Consider the following 19,277-nt stretch of genomic DNA (forward strand, 5'->3'; position numbering starts at 1 on the left):
ACCCAAGAATGTAGCAGAAAAATTTGTGAAATTTATTAACCTCTCTACTAGGTAGAGCAGGGGTATATCACAGCCAAAAATTGGTGAATGTCACCGAACTATGTAACAGAAAAATTTGTGAAATTTATTAACCTGTCTACTAGGTAGAGCAGGGGTATATCAGAGCCAAAAATTGGTGAATGTCACCCAATTATGTAACAGAAAAATTACTGAAATTTATTAACCTGTCAACTAGGTAGAGCAGGGGTATATCACAGCCAAAAATTGGTAAAAAGTCACCCAAAAATGTAACAGACAAATTAGTAAAATGACATAAAATAAAATACGTACAAATAAAAAAAAAAAATCTTGATGTATGAGGTGAAGGGCCATATGGAGTAGGAGTTTGAGGAGGCAGTGGACGCAGCAGTGTAGGTGGAATCGGCGGTGGAGGAGGACGAGGAAGCCAACACTGGTCTTTGGTTTTATTTTTATTTATTTATTTAAATTAGGGTACACCCCAAAAGAGTGGTAAATATCAAAAATACAACAATGACTAATTGCGCTGTAGTATAACAATGGCTGGGTAAGGCCGGTATACATGTCTATTCTACACAAGGTTCGGACAAGTCCTGTGGGATCCATGCCTGGTTCATTTTAATGAACGTGAGCTTGTCCACATTGGCTGCGGACAGGCGGCTGCGTTTGTCTGTGATAACGCCCCCTGCCATGCTAAACACACGTTTCAGATAATACACTGGCTGTAGGGCGGGCCAGCACCTCCAAGGCGTAAAGGGCAACCTCAGGCCATGTGCCCAATTTAGAGACCCAGAAGTTGAAGGGGGCAGACCTGTCATTCAGTACATGTAGGCATGTGCACACATACTGCTCCATCATGTTGCTGAAATGCTGACTCCTGCTAAGATGTTCCATACCAGCTGGAGGTGCTGGTTGTTGTGGCGTGCTGACAAAGCATTTTCACATTTCGGCCATGCCCCCATGAGGTGCTGGTGGTGCCCCAGCTGCGTTGGTGACCTCTTCCTCCTCCTCTGACTTTACTTTGCGCTTCCACTGTGAACCCACTGTCAGGTATGAATGCCACCAGCAGTGCATCTACCAGCGTGCGCTTGTACTCACACATCTTACAATCACGCTCCAGTGACGGAATTAAGGACGGTACGTTGTCCTTGTAACGGGGATCCAGCAGTGTGGCTACCCAGTAATCAGCACAAGTTAGAATGTGGGCAACTCGGTGGTCGATGCGGAGACACTGCAGCATGTAATCGATCATGTTTGCCAGGCCACCCAGAGGCAACGAAAAGCTGTCCTCTGTGGGAGGTGTATTATATGTGTCCTCTGTATCCCTCCAGCCATGCACCGGTGATGGCCATGAGCTGGTTTGGGTGCCACCCTGCTGTGAACACGGTTCCTCCTCCTCCATCTCCTCCTCCTCATCCTCCACCTCGTCATCCTCCAGAACTGTGACCTGGCTGGACAATTGTGTACCTGGCATTTGTGGGTGCAGGAAACCACCCTCGGAGCCTCTTGTGAATGACTGGCCGGAAACCCAATGAAATGATCCCTCTTCCTCCTCCTCCTCCTGTGCCACATCCTCTTCCATCATTGCCAGAAGCGTTTTTTCAAGGAGGCATAGAAGTGGGATAGTAAAGCTGAGAACATCGTTATCGGCACTGGCCATGTTGGTGGAGTAATTGAAACAGCGCAACAAGGAACACAGGTCTCACATTGAGGCCCAGTCATTGGTGGTGAAGTAGTGCTGTTCCACAGAGCAACTCACCTGTGCGTGCTGCAGCTGAAACTCCACTATCACCTGCTGCTGCTCGCACAGTCTGGCCAGCATGTGCAAGGTGGAGTTCCACCTTGTGGGCACGTCGCATATGAGGCGGTGAGCGGGAAGGCCAAAGTTATGCTGCAGCTCTGACAGGCGAGCAGCAGCAGGGTGAGAACACTGAAAGTGTGCACAGATGGCCCGCACTTTATGCAGCAGCTCTGACATATCGGGGTAATTTTTAAGGAACCTCTGCACCACCAAATTCAGCACATGCGCCAGGTAAGGGATGTGCATTAAACCGGCTAGTCCCAGAGCTGCTACGAGATTTCGCCCATTATCGCACACCACCAGGCCGGGCTTAAGGCTCACTGGCACCAACCACTCATCGGTCTGTTGTTCCATGCCCATCCATAGCTCCTGTGCGGTGTGGGGTTTGTCCCCGAAACAGATATGTTTTAAAACTGCCTGCTGTCGTTTACCCCTGGCTGTGCTGAAGTTGGTGGTGAAGGTGGTTACGCTGACCGGATGAGGAGGCGGTAGAGGATGAGAAAGGGGAGTAGGAGGAGGAAGCAACAGGAGGCAAACTGAAGTGCCCTGCAATACTCGGTGGTAGCAGAACATGCGCAAAAATTCTATCTGCCTCAGGCCCAGCTGCCACTGCATTTACACCGTGTGCTGTTAGGGAGATATAACGTCCCTGACCGTGCTTACTGGTCCACGTATCCGTAGTTAGGTGGACCTTGCCACAGATGGCGTTGCGCAGTGCACGCCTGATTTTGTCCCCCACTTGGTTGTTCAGGGAACGGATGGCTCGCCTGGAAAAGTAGTGGTGACTGGGCATGACGTACTGTGGGACAGCCACCGCCATAAGGCTTTTAAAACTCTCCGTCTCCACCAGACGGAATGACAGCATTTCTAAGGCCAGTAATTTTGAAATGCTGGCATTCAGGGCCAGGGATCGTGGGTGTGTAGGGGGGTACTTCTTCTTTCACTCTAGTGTTTGGGAGATGGAGAGCTTATGGGGCATTGTGGAGATGCTCGGTGACCCAGGAGGTGGTGTTGCTGGCAGATCCTCTGTTTGCGGGGTGGCAGGTGGCACTGTCACTCCAGAGGTGGATGAAGAGGCAGAGACTGCAGCAGAAGAGGAAGCAGGAGGAGCCAAAGACCTTTCTTTGTTTTTGAGGTGTCTACTCCACTGCAGCTCGTGCTTTGCACTTAGATGCCTGGTCATACAGGTTGTGCTCAGATTGAGAATGTTTATGCCTTGCTTCAGGCTCTGATTGCACAGCGTGCAAACAACTCGTGTCTTGTCGTCAGCACATTGTCTGAAGAACTGCCATGCCAGGGAACTCCTTGGAGCTGGCTTTGGTGTGCTCGGTCCCTTGCTGCATTGGGCAGTAGCAGGCGTACTGTCTAGGGGACGGCAGCTCCGCTTTTGCACCCTGCTCCCTCTTCTGCTGTGTTGGTGGCTCTGTGCGACCACCGCCTCTTCCTTTGAACTACACAGGTCACTCGCATGACTTTGATTCCATGTGGGGTCGAGGACCTCATCTTCCTCCACATCATCTTCCACCCAGTCTTCACCCCTGCCCTCCTTGTCGGTCTGCACACTGCAGAAAGCCACAGCAGTTGGCACCTGTGATTCGTCATCATCCGAGACGTGCTGCAATGGTCCTCCCATGTACTCATCTTGAAACATAAGTGGTTGGACATCAGTGCACTCAATCTCTTTCACTTCTGGGGCAGGGCTATGTGGATGGCACTGGGAAACCCTGCTAGCAGAGTTATTAAAAAGCAGAAGAGACTGCTGCATGACTTGGGGATCAGACTGCTTGGCTGATTTGCAAGGGGGTTGAGGTGAATGTCTGATGGACATGGGCTGCAGGTGCAAACTCTGATCTTTCAGCAGGAGACTGGGTGGGAGACAATGTGAAGGAACTGGAGGCACTGTCAGCAACCCAATCTACTATAGCCTATACTTGTTCTGGCCTCACCATTTCTAGAGCCGCATTAGGTCCGACCAAATAATGCACCAAAATGATACGCAACTGACAATACTAGCTAATTCCTCAAGCCGATGTTAAAAGCTGAGAACTTTGCCAATATCTTCCAGTCAGGAACATATTGGAGCCCCTCATGCACCACGTCACGGTGTCTCAGCATGCATGGAGTCCTACCACTAAACTGCCCGTGGTGTGTGAACAGGGTCTGAACAGTGCAATTAACTCACAGCCAGGCTCTCACATGCCTCCATAGTGGTATCACAAATGCATTGTGAGGTAAAATAAAGCTGTGAGCTGCACCCACAACAGACCATGTGACACAGAAGCTACCAGGTGCAAAATAATGTTATACAGTTGAATACTTGGATTAGGTGGACAGTAAATAGTAAAAAAAAATCTGAAAAATGAAGGTCTACATAGCATAACTTCAGTCTAATGAACTACATAAAGACTTGCTTGTAGCCAGTTCTGTAATTTTGTACAATTATACTAAGACTAATATATTTGCTACATGAAGGATTGCAACTAAAGATGAGCAAATTTTTAAAAAATTTGATTCGCCGGTTCGCCAAATTTTTGGGGAAAAATTTGGTTCGATCCGAATAAATTTGCGGCAAATTACATAAAAAAACTGCTATTTCCTGGCTGCAGAGAGCTTTTATAGTGGTGTGTGAACAGGGTCTGAACAATGCTAGAAATGAACTCACAGCCAGGCTCTCACATAGTGATATCACCAATGCATTGTGAGGTAGGATAAAGCTGTGAGCAGCACCCACCATGTGACACAGAAGCTACCAGGTGCAAAGGAATGTTACCAATAAAATGAAGTGGCACATTCCATATACATAAAGACAAAAACTCACTGAAAAAAGTGGCCTAAATGGGTGGAAATGCTCCAAACCCAGACACTGTAGCGCTTCTATAACCGGGTGAGCAATTCCTCCGCATGCGGTCCGCAGACCGCAATCCCTAGCAAAAAATGCGTACAATAGAGGATGCCGGTGCGGACCGCATGCACCACAAGGACATCTTACACAAAATGATACATTGTGCAGATGAAAAAATATATATACACACAAATCAGTGCAGAAAATGCACTGGCTGGGAGTTAATTTCTAGAATTGTTCAGACCCTGTTCAAACACCACAGGCGTTTTAGTGGTAGGACCCCATGCGTGCTGAGACACTGTGACGTGGTGCATGAGGGGCTCCGATATGTTCCTGACTGGAAGATATTGGCAAAGTTCTCAGCTTTTAACATCGGCTTGAGGAATTAGCTAGTATTGTCAGTTGCGTATCATTTTGGTGCATTTTCTGCAGTGATTTGTGTGCATAAATATTTTTTCATCTGCTTAATGTATCATTTTGTGTAAGATGTCCTTGTGGTGCATGCGGTCTGCACCGACATCCTCCATTGTATGCATTTTTTGCTGATGATTGCTGTTGTCTGTGGACCGCATGCGGAGGAATTGCTCACCCGGTTATAGACGCGCTACAGTGTCTGGGTTTAGAGCATTTCCACCCGTTTAGGCCACTTCAGTGAGTTTCCGACCAAATAATGCTGAAGGTTCTGTGGCTTACTCGCACCTGAGGATGGTTTTCACTTGTGCGTGTAGCTGGCACATATCGACCACGTCCTCTCCCTGCAACAGGAGCTCCACCAGCAGCACCACGACCAGGGCTTATTCAAAGCTCTCCTCATTCTCTGCAAAATTAGGATCTTGCCCAAAATGGGTGTTTTTTTTTAATAACAGAATATAACAGCAGTATCTAACGCGTGTATTTCACACTGACAGATGCAGCAAGGGCTGCAAATTTTTAATTTTTGCCAAAATGGGTGTTTTTTTTATAACAGAATATAACAGCAGTATCTAACGCGTTTATTTCACACTGACAGATGCAGCAAAGGCTGCAAATTTTGTATTTTGACCAAAATGGGTGTTTTTTTAATAGAATATAACAGCAATATCAAAGGCTACTTTCACACTTGCGTTCGGGGTTCCGCTTGTGAGTTCCATTTGAAGGAACTCCAGTCTGGCACCGTTTGGCCTCCGTTCCGCTCAGCAGGCGGACACCCGAACGCAGCTTGCAGCATTTTCGTGTCCACCTGGCCGTGCGGAGCCAAACGGATCCATCCAGACTTACAATGCAAGTCAATGGGGACGGATCCGTTTGACGTTGACACATAATGGTGCAATTGCAAATGGATCCGTCCCCCATTGACTTTCAATGTAAAGTCAGGAGTCCCTATTAATATACCATCAGATCGGAGTTTTCTCCAATCCGATGGTATATTTTAACTTGAAGCGTCCCCATCACCATAGGAACGCCTCTATGTTAGAATATACCATCGGATTTGAGTTAAATCGTGAAACTCAGATCCGACAGTATATTCTAACACAGAGGAGTTCCCATGGTGATGGGGACGCTTCAAGTTAGAATATACTAAAAGAACTGTGTACATGACTGTACCCTGCTGCCTGGCAGGTGCTGCCAGGCAGCAGGGGGCAGACCCCCCCTCCCCCCTCCCCTGTATTTAACTCATTGGTGGCCAGTGCAGCCCCCCCTCCCTCCCCTGTATTTAACTCATTGGTGGCCAGTGCGTCCGCCCCCCCCTGTTTTTAACTCATTGGTGGCCAGTGCGGCCACCCCCCCTCCCCCCCTGTTTTTAACTCATTGGTGGCCAGTGCGGCTGGCCCCCCTCCCTCCCCTGTTTTTAACTTATTGGTGGCCAGTGCGGACGGCCCCCCCTCCTTCCCCCCTGTTTTTAACTCATTGGTGGTCAGTGCGGCCGGCCCCCCCTCATTAAAATGACCGACCCCCCATCATTGGTGGCAGCGGAGAGTTCCGATCGGAGTCCCAGTTTAATCGCTGGGACTCCGATCGGTAACCATGGCAACCAAGACGCTACTGCATTCCTGGCTGCCATGGTTACTTAGCAATTTTAGAAGCATTATACTTACCTGCGATGTCTGTGACCGGCCCGGCGCTCCTCCTACTGGTAAGTGAAAGGTCTGTGCGGCGCATTGCTTATAGCACAGAGATTTCACTTACCAGTAGGAGGAGCGCCCGGCCGGTCACAGACAGCGCAGGTAAGTATAATGCTTCTAAAATTGCTAAGTAACCATGGTAGCCAGGAATGTAGTAGCGTCCTGGTTGCCATGGTTACCGATCAGAGTCCCAGCGATTAAACTGGGACTCCGATCGGAACTCTCCGCTGCCACCAATGATGGGGGGTCGGTCATTTTAATTAGGGGAGGGAGGGGGGGCCGGCCGCACTGGCCACCAATGAGTTAAAAACGGGGGGGAGGGAGGGGGGGCGGCCGCACTGGCCACCAATGAGTTAAATATAGGGGAGGGAGGGAGGGGGGGCCGGCCGCACTGGCCACCAATGAGTTAAATACAGGGGAGGGAGGGGGGGCCACACTGGCCACCAATGAGTTAAATACAGGGGAGGGGGGAGGGGGGGTACTGCCCCCTGCTGCCTGGCAGCACCTGCCAGGCAGCAGGGGGCAGTCATGTACACAGTTATTTTAGTATATTCTAACTTGAAGAGTCCCCATCACCATGGGAACGCCTCTGTGTTAGAATATACTGTCGGATCTGAGTTTTCACAAAGTGAAAAATCGGATCTGAAAAAAACAGTTATGCAGACGGATCCATTCTGAAAGGATGCAAGCGTTTGCATTATAGGAGCGGATCCGTCTGTACAGACACCAGACGGATCCGATCCGAACGCAAGTGTGAAAAAAGCCTAACGCGTGTATTTCACACTGACAGATGCAGCTAAGGCTGCAAATTTAGTATTTTTCCCAAAACGGGTGTTTTTTTTTATAACAGAAGATAACAGCAGTATCTAACGCGTGTATTTCACACTGACAGATGCAGCAAATGCCACAAAATTAGTATTTTGCCCAAAATGGGTGTTTTTTTAATAACAGAATATGACAGTGTCGGCAGATAAGAACCATTTGGCCCATCTAGTCTGCCCAACATATCTGAATCCTATTAATAGTCCCTGGCCCTATCTTATATGAAGGATAGCCTTATGCCTATCCCATGCATGCTTAAACTCCTTCACTGTATTTGCAGCTACCACTTCTGCAGGAAGGCTATTCCATGCATCCACTACTCTCTCAGTAAAGTAATACTTCCTTATATTACTTTTAAACCTATGCCCCTCTAATTTAACCTATGCCCCTCAGTAGTATCTAATGCTTGCATTTTACACTGACAGATGCAGCAAGGGCTGTAAAATTTAGTATTTTGCCCAAAAAGGGTGTTTTTTAAAACTCAGAAAATTATTGCATTATTTTAAGCTTGTATTTAGCTATGACAGATCCAGCAAACGCTGCAAATTTAGTATTTTGCCCAAAATGGGTATTTTTTTAATAACAGAATATGACAGCAGTATCTAATGCTTGTATTTCACACTGACAGATGCAGCAAGGTCTGTAAAATTTTGTATTTCGCCCACAAATGGTGTTTTTTAAAACACAGAAAATTATTGCAGTATTTCAAGCTTAAATTTCACACTGACAAATGCTGCATAGGCCCAAGATGGAGGGTATTGCCAAAAATGGGTGCTTTTTTAAACCCAGAAAATTATTGCAGTATTTCAAACTTGTATTTAACAATGATTGTCACAAATGCACATATGCTGTGCTGGTGCACTGAACTTGCATAAAATGGCAGCCGACGCCCACCTTACTAACAGACGGAAAAAAGTTATTTTTCTGTGTCACTGGGCTCAGAGCAGTTTAAAAATATTGTGCACTGCACCCACAAAACAAAATCTAGGTAGATCGCTGAGTTAACAAGCACTTCAGATTAAAGATTCTTTCCTATTCCCTCCCTCACAGCAGCAGCATCCTATCCCTACACTAATCAGAGCAGAGTGACGTGCAGCGCTACGTGACTCCAGCTTATTTAAAGGCTGGGTCACATGCTGCACTGGCCAATCACAGCCATGCCATTAGTAGGCATGGCTGTGATGGCTTTTAAGGGCACACAAGTTAAACGCTGCTCTGCAGCCTTTCAAAAAGTGCTATTAAATCGCCGAACACCGAACCCGAACTTTTACTGAAAAATTCGGGTTCGGGTCCGGGGTCCAAAAATCCTAAAGTTCGGTACGAACCCAAACTTTACAGTTCTGGTTCGCTCAACCCTACTAATTAGCAATAAAAAGGGCTGAGATGCCGCTCTGGACCAGAATCATACAGACTGCAGAATACAAGAGCCAGGGCTCTGGTATCATTAGCAGTGCTACTGTAATAAACTTTCCAATCAAAAATTTAAGGGCTTTTCCAGAACAATGATGGTCTTTTGTGTTTAGTCCAGTTTTGTAGCAGCTGTGCCTGGTACTGCTGCTTAGTCACAGCCAGTTCAATATGTACACTGCACTCATGACAAACAATACAGGGGCCATGGCACTTCCTTCAACCAGTTGATCAGTTGGGGTAACAGAAGTAAGTGCTCGCCTAAGGATAAGCCATCAATATAAAAATCCCGGAGTCACCTTCAAAGGGGTTATCCCATAATCATTTATTAACTTTTTGGTTAAATATTAAATTTTAATAATAAATGTTACTGTCAAGATTTATCTCCACACAAAGTTCACTCAGCCTTATATAAAGTTTACTTGTTGGAGCCTTATATTAACGTACAGCACATGACATAATGACCTTTAAAGTACTGCACTAATCTACAGTACAGCAATTTGGAGTGAATTCTAGTTTAATAAACTCTAATTTAATTAACAGTGTAAATGAGGGGTTTATTAAATGTGTTGAAAAATGTAACGTCAAGAAATTAATATTTTTTTAAATATCTACACTCAACAATGGACAAGCCTACATACATCTGAACCTTGTCATATGGTAGGGAAAGCCATATATCTTTTAATTCAATGCTTAGACTCATGGCTCCAGAGTATTAGACTGAGCAAAATATTGCCAATAAAATGCTGATTTTGACTTTCTGCCCAGACAAATCTTGTTTTTCCACCAAATACACCAAGATAACTGACCCTTTAAAATATTATTTTTTGAGCCAAAATGGCTGGATTGTTTTCCAACTGATTTAGAAGATTGGCCTTCTATTAATAATTAATGATTATCATAATGTATAACAGTTTAACTCATGGTCCTGTTCCACATATTATTCTTGATTTTACCATCATTATATTATATTATGTTGAACAATGTAAAAATGTAAAATTTAATATACTATTATATAGAGAAAAATTTGATGAATTTTCTCAAGATGATGCAATACTATTTTATCATATTCTAATACTTTACAAAAAAGTATATAATTATTCTTATACTCTTTTTTAGTTTACTTAGAAAGTTGAGCACATTTTAATAGGACCTGTAACCTCACCTGACATATCTTGTCTTAGCAATTACTTGCATACACCTTGCAATAACAATTTTGCAGCATCTACTCTTGTGACTCTATGTTGTGCCATTCCTTTATTACTCCTGTTAGAAATTATGAGAATGAATTGCTTGTAGTTTGCAATTTAGATTTAGATGGGTGTTACCAGTGGGGTGTGTGTTCCTCCTCAATCTGACACTGGCAACACTGATTGGATAATGCCAGATTGTGAAGGGACATGCCAACTGGTGATATCAATCTGGATCTTCATTGCAAACTGTTAGTAATTCATTCATATCGTAACTTCTCGAAGGAATTATAATGGTACATTATAGAGTCATAAGAATAGATGAATTGTTATTAAAAGGGGGATGCTAAAACAGACCGATCAGGAGAGGTTACAGGTCCTATTAAAGTGCTGCAAATTTAGTTATTACACTAATACTGTTTGAAAGACAAGCTACTTTCTTTCCAAGATACTACTGAATGAAAGGGAAGCTGTATACACAGGCCCTGCTGTCTGTAATATTTATATAATGTTACTTCCCAGTCTTGTCTAGATCGCCAATATTAAAATAGAACTGTCCTCTGTCATTAAATCCCTACTCTGTAAAGATAATGAGATGGCTCTGTTGATTCTATTCCATTCTACACTGCAGCTGCAGACAACAATAAATGTTAAATATCAGTATATTGAAGGTGCTCCAGTAGCAAATAAAACTTAAATATTTCAGGGTTTTTATATTGATTATCATGTATAAATGGCAAAAAATAAATAAATTATATATATATATATATATATATATATATTTATTCATCTTAAAATCCTGCTTTTAGTAATGTATAAGTTTACTTAGGATACAGTTGCAAGAAAAAGTATGTGAACCCTTTGGAATAATATGGATTTCTGCACAAATTGGTCATAAAATGTGATCTGATCTTCATCTAAGTCACAACAATAGACAATCACAGTCTGCTTAAACTAATAACACACAAGGAATTAAATGTTACCATGTTTTTATTGAACACACCATGTAAACATTCACAGTGCAGGTGGAAAAAGTATGTGAACCCCTAGACTAATGACATCTCCAAGAGCTAATTGGAGTGAGGTGTCAGCCAACTGGAGTCCAATCAATGAGATGAGATTGGAGGTGTTGGTTACAGCTGCCCTGCCCTATAAAAAACACACTCTAGTTCTGGGTTTGCTTTTCACAAGAAGCATTGCCTGATGTGAATGATGCCTCGCACAAAAGAGCTCTCAGAAGACCTACGATTAAGAATTGTTGACTTGCATAAAGCTGCAAAAGGGTTATAAAAGTATCTCCAAAAGCCTTGCAGTTCATCAGTCCACGGTAAGACAAATTGTCTATAAATGGAGAAAGTTCAGCACTGCCGCTACTCTCCCTAGGAGTGGCCGTCCTGTAAAGATGACTGCAAGAGCATAGCGCAGACTGCTCAATGAGGGGGAAGAAGAATCCTATAATGTCAGCTAAAGACTTACAAAAGTCTCTGGCATATGCTAACATCCCTCTCTACGATACGTAAAACACTAAACAAAAATGGATTTCATGGGAGGATACCACAGAGGAAGCCACTGCTGTCCCAAAAAAAACATTTCTGCACATTTACAGTTTGCACAAGAGCACCTGGATGTTCCACAGCAGTATTGGAAAAATATTCTGTGGACAGATGAAACCAAAGTTGAGTTGTTTGGAAGAAACACACAACACTATGTGTGGAGAAAAAGAGGCACAGCACACCAACATCAAAACCTCATCCCAACTGTGAAGTATGGTGGTGGGGGCAACATGGTTTGGGGCTTCTTTGCTACGTCAGGGCCTGGACGGATTGCTATCATAGAAGGAAAACTGAATTCCCAAGTTTATCAAGACATTTTGCAGGAGAATGTAAGGCCATCTGTCCACCAGCTGAAGCTCAACAGAAGATGGGTGTTGCAACAGGACAACGACCCAAAGCATAGAAGTAAATCAACAACAGAATGGCTTAAACAGAAGAAAATACACCTTCTGGAGTGGCCCAGTCAGAGTCCTGACCTCAACCCGATTGAGATGCTGTGGCATGACCTCAAGAAAACGATTCACACTAGACATCCCAAGAATATTGCTGAACTGAAACAGTTCTGTAAAGAGGAATGGTGAAGAATTACTTTGTGCACGTCTGATCTGCAACTACAGGAAACGTTTGGTTGAAGTTATTGCTGCCAAAGGAGGTTCAACCAGTTATTAAATCCAAGGGTTCACATACTTTTTCCACCTGCACTGTGAATGTTTACATGGTGTGTTCAATAAAAACATGGTAACGCTTAATTCTTTGTGTGTTATTAGTTTAAGCAGACTGTGATTGTCTATTGTTGTGACTTAGATGAAGATCAGATCACATTTTATGACCAATTTGTGCAGAAATCCATATTATTCCAAAGGGTTCACATACTTTTTCTTGCAACTGTACATTCCCTTTAGGCTGATGCATTTTTGCTTTTAAGTAGCATCAGCAGTAGAAATGGTAGAAAAATAAACATTGGCACAGACATGAATATTTTAGACTTTTGCGTTACATGTAGGAAATTTAAAAATTACATTTAATTAACCTGAAATGCTAATTACAATTTTTTATTTACAGGAGATTTACAAATGCTTGTAAATTCTTCATTTTACCATCAACTGATTTGAATTTATGATATAATTGCAAGCTGCTTACCTAGTCAAAATGATGCAGGGTTACAGAAATATATTATAAATCCAAGTACTACATAGCAGCACGTTAAACATGATGATCCAATCTGCTGATGAGGCTTGTAGAGTAATGTCAATACATTATACCAATAATACTGTGAAAGAATACAATATTTATATGGTACTAGTGGATACAGCTGATGAACTGATACTACAGTATTTTCTGTATCACTGTATCTCAAAATATGAAAGGGAGATGAAATCAGGGGGCACAGAATAAAGCAAGACAAAGCAATAGCTCAACCAGCCTGTTGTTAATAGTTGGTATACGTTCTACACACCAAAGAAATGATAAAATGAGAGCATTAATTATGCTGTGGTCAACATATGGTTCTTGAGGGGATTTAAAACTTATACAGTTGAATACACAAATCACTGCAAAAAATGCACCAAAATGATATGCAACTGACAATACTAGCTAATTACTCAAGCCGATGTTAAAAGCTGAGAACTTTGCGAAGATCTTCCAGTCAGGAACATATCGGAGCCCCTCATGCACCACATCATGGTGTCTCAGCACGCATGGGGTCCTACCACTAAACTGCCCGTGGTGTGTGAACAGGGTTTGAACAGTGCAATAAACTCACAGCCAGGCTCTCACATGCCTCCATAGTGGTATCACAAATGCATTGTGAGGTAAAATAAAGCTGTGAGCTGCACCCACAACAGACCATGTGACACAGAAGCTACCAGGTGCAAAAGAATGTTATACAGCTGAATACTTGGAGTAGGTGGACAGTAAATAGTAAAAAAAAATCTGAAAGATGAAGGTCTACATAGCATAACTTCAGTCTAATGAACTACATAAAGACTTGCTTGTAGCCAGTTCTGTAATTTTGTACAATTATACTAAGACTAATGTATTTGCTACATGAGGGATTGCAACTAAAGATGAGCAAATTTTTTAAAAATTCGATTCACAGTTTCGCCAAATTTTTGGGGAAGAATTTGGTTCGATCCGAATAAATTTGCGGCAAATTACATAAAAAAACTGCTATTTCCTGGCTGCAGAGAGCTTTTATAGTGGTGTAGAACACTGTGCCTTGTAGTAACACGCATAGGGAGTCTGCTTTGGTAGTGAAATAATACTGTAAGTCCGTATGACATGCAGATGACAGGCGTCACACTTAGAATCACAGAATACTTCACTTATTTGGGCAGTCACGGGGCCAAAACTGACCAAATAAATCAAGCATAACTTCAGCCTTACAGGTCGATGTTAGCACCAAGAAGAAGCGCACTCCTTTTACACCATCGTCAGCTGATTCCACATAGATGTCTACAGAACCTGCTCTATTAAACGCTTATACAAGTAGAGCCCCCGACAGAGTGGAGAGAGTGTCAGCAGTAAGTTTGTGTTGACGTCACTGATTATTTTGCCCTTCCTCTGATCCGTCAGAACAATAACCCACAAAAAATGGATCGTGTCTGTGGAGCATCTGCCTTCACTCGGTCAGCATTTGGTCAGTAATCCATCAGTATTGCTAAAGCCCAAAAAAACAGGAGTGGATCTAAAACAGAGATGACATGTGAACGGAATTCTGTGCTTTGTACCAACTTCTGCTTTTGGCTACCAGATCATATGCCAATTCTGATGGGATCATAAAGGCCTTACAGCTACACAGACAGGAACCGTTGTGGGTCTCATTTTTCCTTCCTTCTGACAGATAAGAAGACGGGTTAAATAAATGATGATGTCAGCTAAGCCAAAAAGGCTAAATAGTGGCCCAGTCATGAAGTGGGGAGGGTGGGAACAGCATGAGAAGTCCACAGAGTGGGCCCTATGACATAGTGGTGAGGTAGAAGCAGCATGAGGAAACCACAGAGTGGCACAATGACAGAGTGTGGAGGTGGCTGGAGCATGAGGAGACCACAGAGTGACCCAATAACAGAGTCAGAAGCTGGCGGCAGCATCAGAAGGCCACAGAGTGGCACAATGACAGATTGTGGAGGTGGTAGCAGTATGAGAAGGCCACAGAGTGGCACAATGACAGAGTCTGAAGGTGGCAGCAGCATGAGGAGGCAACAGAGTGGCCCAATGACAGAGTGTGGAGGTGGTAGCAGCATGAGGAGGCCACAGAGTGGCACAATGACAGAGTCTGAAGGTGGCGGCAGCATGAGGAGACCACAGAGTGACCCAATAACAGAGTCAGAAGCTGGCGGCAGCATCAGAAGGCCACAGAGTGGCACAATGACAGAGTGTGGAGGTGGTAGCAGTATGAGAAGGCCACAGAGTGGCACAATGACAGAGTCTGAAGGTGGCAGCAGCATGAGGAGGCAACAGAGTGGCCCAATGACAGAGTGTGGAGGTGGTAGCAGCATGAGGAGGCCACAGAGTGGCACAATGACAGAGTCTGAAGGTGGCGGCAGCATCAGGAGGTCACAGAGTGACACAATGACAGAGTCTGGAGGTGGCAGCAGCATCAGGAGGCCACAGAGTGGCACGGTGAAATAGTGTGAAGGTGGGTGGCAATACCAGTACCCGATAAAGATGGTGGGTGAAAAAAAGAGCACTTGGCATCAGATGTGTTGCATCAGGCAGGTGGCAGCATCAGAATAGTAGCTGAGGCAGGTAGCCAAAAGAAATCAGTCTCTTGTCAAAGTGTTGGTGTGGCACCATGGATGATCTATTCTGATGCATCAGGCATTGGTGGGTGGAAATCCTGGCTGATTCACACCTGATTAATCTTGAAAAAGGTCAGTCTCTCCACATTTTGGGTGGACAGGCGAGTTCTTCTTGGGGTAACTATTTCCCCCGCCGCACTAAACACCCGCTCTGATGGCACACTACTGGCCGGGCAGGACAGCTTTTCTAGGGCAAACCCTCCAGTTTGGCTGCCAAGTAGTCCAGCGGATCTTCAATGTGGGTTGGTAGGGTGCTGTCCAAGTATGCTACCACCTGCTGGTTCAGGTCCTGCTCTATGTCTAGCTGCTGGTGAGTAGTTTCTTCACTATGCGGGTGAAGGAAGCTGCTCAGCAGCGACTCTAGACTCTGGTACTGCTCCTGCCACCCCACCCATCCCCAGCAGCCAGGGCAGTGGAACGTGAGTGCAAAGATCCCCCCCGGTCAGACTTACGAGAGGATGGATGATGGCGCAGATAGGCAGCGGCCAACTGACTACAAAGGATGTCTCTATAGTAGTTCAATTTGTCCTGCCTCTAAGTGGGTATAAAAAAGGCCTCCACTGTGGACTGGTAGCAAGAGTCCAACAAGGTGGAGAGCCAGAAGTCATCCCTCTGCCGACTAGTGACAATTCGGCTGTCACTACTGTGAGGATTTGCTCTGGTAGGCAGGGTAAGCGGACGCAGAACAGAGGCAAAAGAGGCAGTTTGTAAAACAAAACTTCAGTGTTTATTCACACAGGAGAAAAAAAACAAAGCAACATTGACAGTCTTAGTGTTTGTTCACACAAAGGAAAGTCCAAAGCACAAAAACGGTCATCTTGTTAGCAGGTTCTTTCAGCGTCCATGACAGGCTGTTTCATCGCATGCGGCTCTCAGCCTTCTAGTACGGCACCATGCATCAGATCCCAAAACAGAGACTTTGATTCTGAGCCCAGCTGCCTATTTAAAGGACAGCCAGGTGCTGCCAAAACCCAGACCGACACTTAAACTTCCGTCCGGTATTTGATCTCACCTGGCTGTAAATCAGCCCAGCCTCCCATGTTAGGAGGAAAATACCTGCCTTCCCAATCAAAACCCCTTGCTATGTCACATACCCCCCCCTTTGTTCAACCCTGAGGGGGTGAACACACGCCAGATAGTGTACCCGGGACTTGGTATCCGCGTTTCCCTGTAACCGGCCTGCCCTGTGTTCTACTGTAAACTTAAAGTTTTGCAAGGACAGGAACATCTGGTGACCCGAGCATTCCTCTCTTTGGCCTGGCTCATCCACTTGAGAGGGGAGTGGTCGGTCACCAGATGGAACTTTCTCCCCAACAGATAATAGCGGACAGAATCGAGTGCCCACTTGATGGCCCGGTACTCTCTCTCCACTATACTGTACCAGGTCTCGGCTGGAGTGTGCTTACGGCTAAGGAAGACAACAGCATGCTCCTCCCCGTTGAGTCCCTGAGACAGTACAGCACCAAGGCCTACATCGAAGGCATCAGTCTGCACTATAAACTCTCTTTTGAAGTCGGGCGTCACCAAAACCGGGAACCCACACAGGGCCGACTTCAAAGCAGAGAAAGCCTTGCCGAGAGGTGACAGGTCGGGGCTAATTCCTTATCGCCTCTATTTTGTTTACTTGTGGTTTGATGACTCCACGCCCAATGACATTCCCTAGGTATTTGGTCTCCTCTAATCGCACATTTTTTTGGGTTAGCTGTTAGACCAGCCTTTCGAAGGGAGTCCACTACGGCCTGTACTTTGGGCAGGTGACTTTCCCAGTAGGTGCTGTGAATGACAATATCATCCAGATAAGCCGAGGCGTATCGCTGATGTGGTCGAGTCACAATGTCCATTAGAAGTTGAAAAGTGGCAGGGGCGCCATGCAGACCGAAGGGTAACACATTATATTGGTACAGCCCCTCTGGTGTAATGAAGGCAGTTTTCTCTTTGGCAGCCTCCGTCAAGGGTACTTGCCAATACCCTTTGGTGAGGTCCAAAACAGAAAAATACCGGGCTTGGCCTAAGCTTTCAATAAGCTCATCCACCCGAGGCATGGGATATGCATTGAATTTAGATATTTCGTTCAGCTTACGAAAATCGTTACAAAACCGTAACGTCCCGTCCGGCTTGAGTATTAAGACTATATGACTGGCCCACTCACTTTTAGACTCCTCCATAACGTCTAGCAGCAGCATGAGCTCTACTTCCTCCGAGATGGCTTGTCGCTGAGCCTCAGGTACTCGGTATGGCTTTAACCTGACTTTTGCCTGAGGCTCAGTGACAATCTCATGTTGGATTACGGAAGTGCGTCCAGGGAGGTCCGAGAACACATCCGTGTTCCGACTAACGAACTCCCTGGTCTCCTGAGCCTGTTTAGAGGAGAGGCTGTCAGCAATTTTTACTGTGGCAACCGCCTCCCTTGCATCAGACATAGGAGCCGGAACCTCTTCCACTAGAAAAGCCGGCCGCGGGCTGTCTTCAGTACAGGTCTCCCTATTTTTTCCAAGGTTTAAGTAAATTAACATGATAAACCTGCTCCCGCTTCTGCCGCCCTGGTTGGTGTACCTTGTAATTTACCTCTCCAACTTTCTCGAGTACCTCGTAGGGCCCCTGCCATCTAGCCAGGAACTTACTGTCCACGGTCGGTACCAGAACCAAAACCCAGTCACCAGGGTTAAAGATCCGGACTCGAGCCTGTCAATCACAGATTAGACTCTGGGCTTGCTGAGCGGCCTCCATATGCTCCCTGACAAGAGGTAAAATGGTCTCTATCCACTGTTGCATCTTGACAACATACTCCAGGACACATTTATGCGGAGTGGGTTGCTGCTCCTACGCCTTTTTGGCCACGTCCAACAGACCACGAGGATGTTTGCCATAAAGCAATTCAAAGGGCGAGAACCCAGTAGAAGCCTGGGGTACCTCTCACGGTGCGAACATTAGATAGGGCAGAAGAAGGTCCCAATCCTAACCATCTTTAGACACCACTCTTTTTAACATGGTTTTTAGAGTTTTGTTAAACCTTTCTACCAGACCGTCCGTTTGCGGATGGTACACGGACGTCTGTAACTGTCTGATATGCAGCAACTTACAGAGTTCCCTCATGACCTTGGACATAAAAGGAGTCCCCTGGTCAGTCAGAACCTCTTTAGGTAGCCCCACTCAGGAGAACATCTCCATTAGCTCCTTAGCTATAAGCTTCGCTGATGTATGTCGCATTGGCACCGCCTCCGGGTACCGAGTGACGTAGTCCAGGATTACCAAGATGTGTTGGTGTCCTCTAGCGGACTTCGGTACTGGGCCTATGAGGTCCATAGCGATTCACTCAAACGGCACCTCGATGATCGGGAGAGGTACAAAGGGACTGCGAAAAAGGTGTTCCGGGCTAGTTGCCTGGCAGGTCGGGCAAGATTTACAGAATTCTTCCACCTCCCTAAACACACTGGGCCAGTAAAACCATTGTAGTATCCAGTCCTGTGTCTTCTGCATTCCCAGATGACCTCCGAGAAGATGTTGGTGGGCTAACTCTAACACGAGTTTGCGATAAGCCTGCGGCACCACCAACTGTTCAATGGATTCACCTCGCAGCTGGTTTACCCGGTACAACATCTCCTGATGAACCACAAAATGGGGGAACACCGACTCTGCCCCTGGTTGTTGTGGTTCACCATCTACTATTAATACATTTTCCCAAGCTCGGGATAGGGTTGGGTCCTGGTGTGGGGCGGTACCAAAATTTTCCCTGGAGACATTG

This window comes from Bufo bufo, chromosome 1 (assembly GCF_905171765.1).
Source record: "Bufo bufo chromosome 1, aBufBuf1.1, whole genome shotgun sequence".
Lineage (NCBI taxonomy): Eukaryota > Metazoa > Chordata > Amphibia > Anura > Bufonidae > Bufo > Bufo bufo.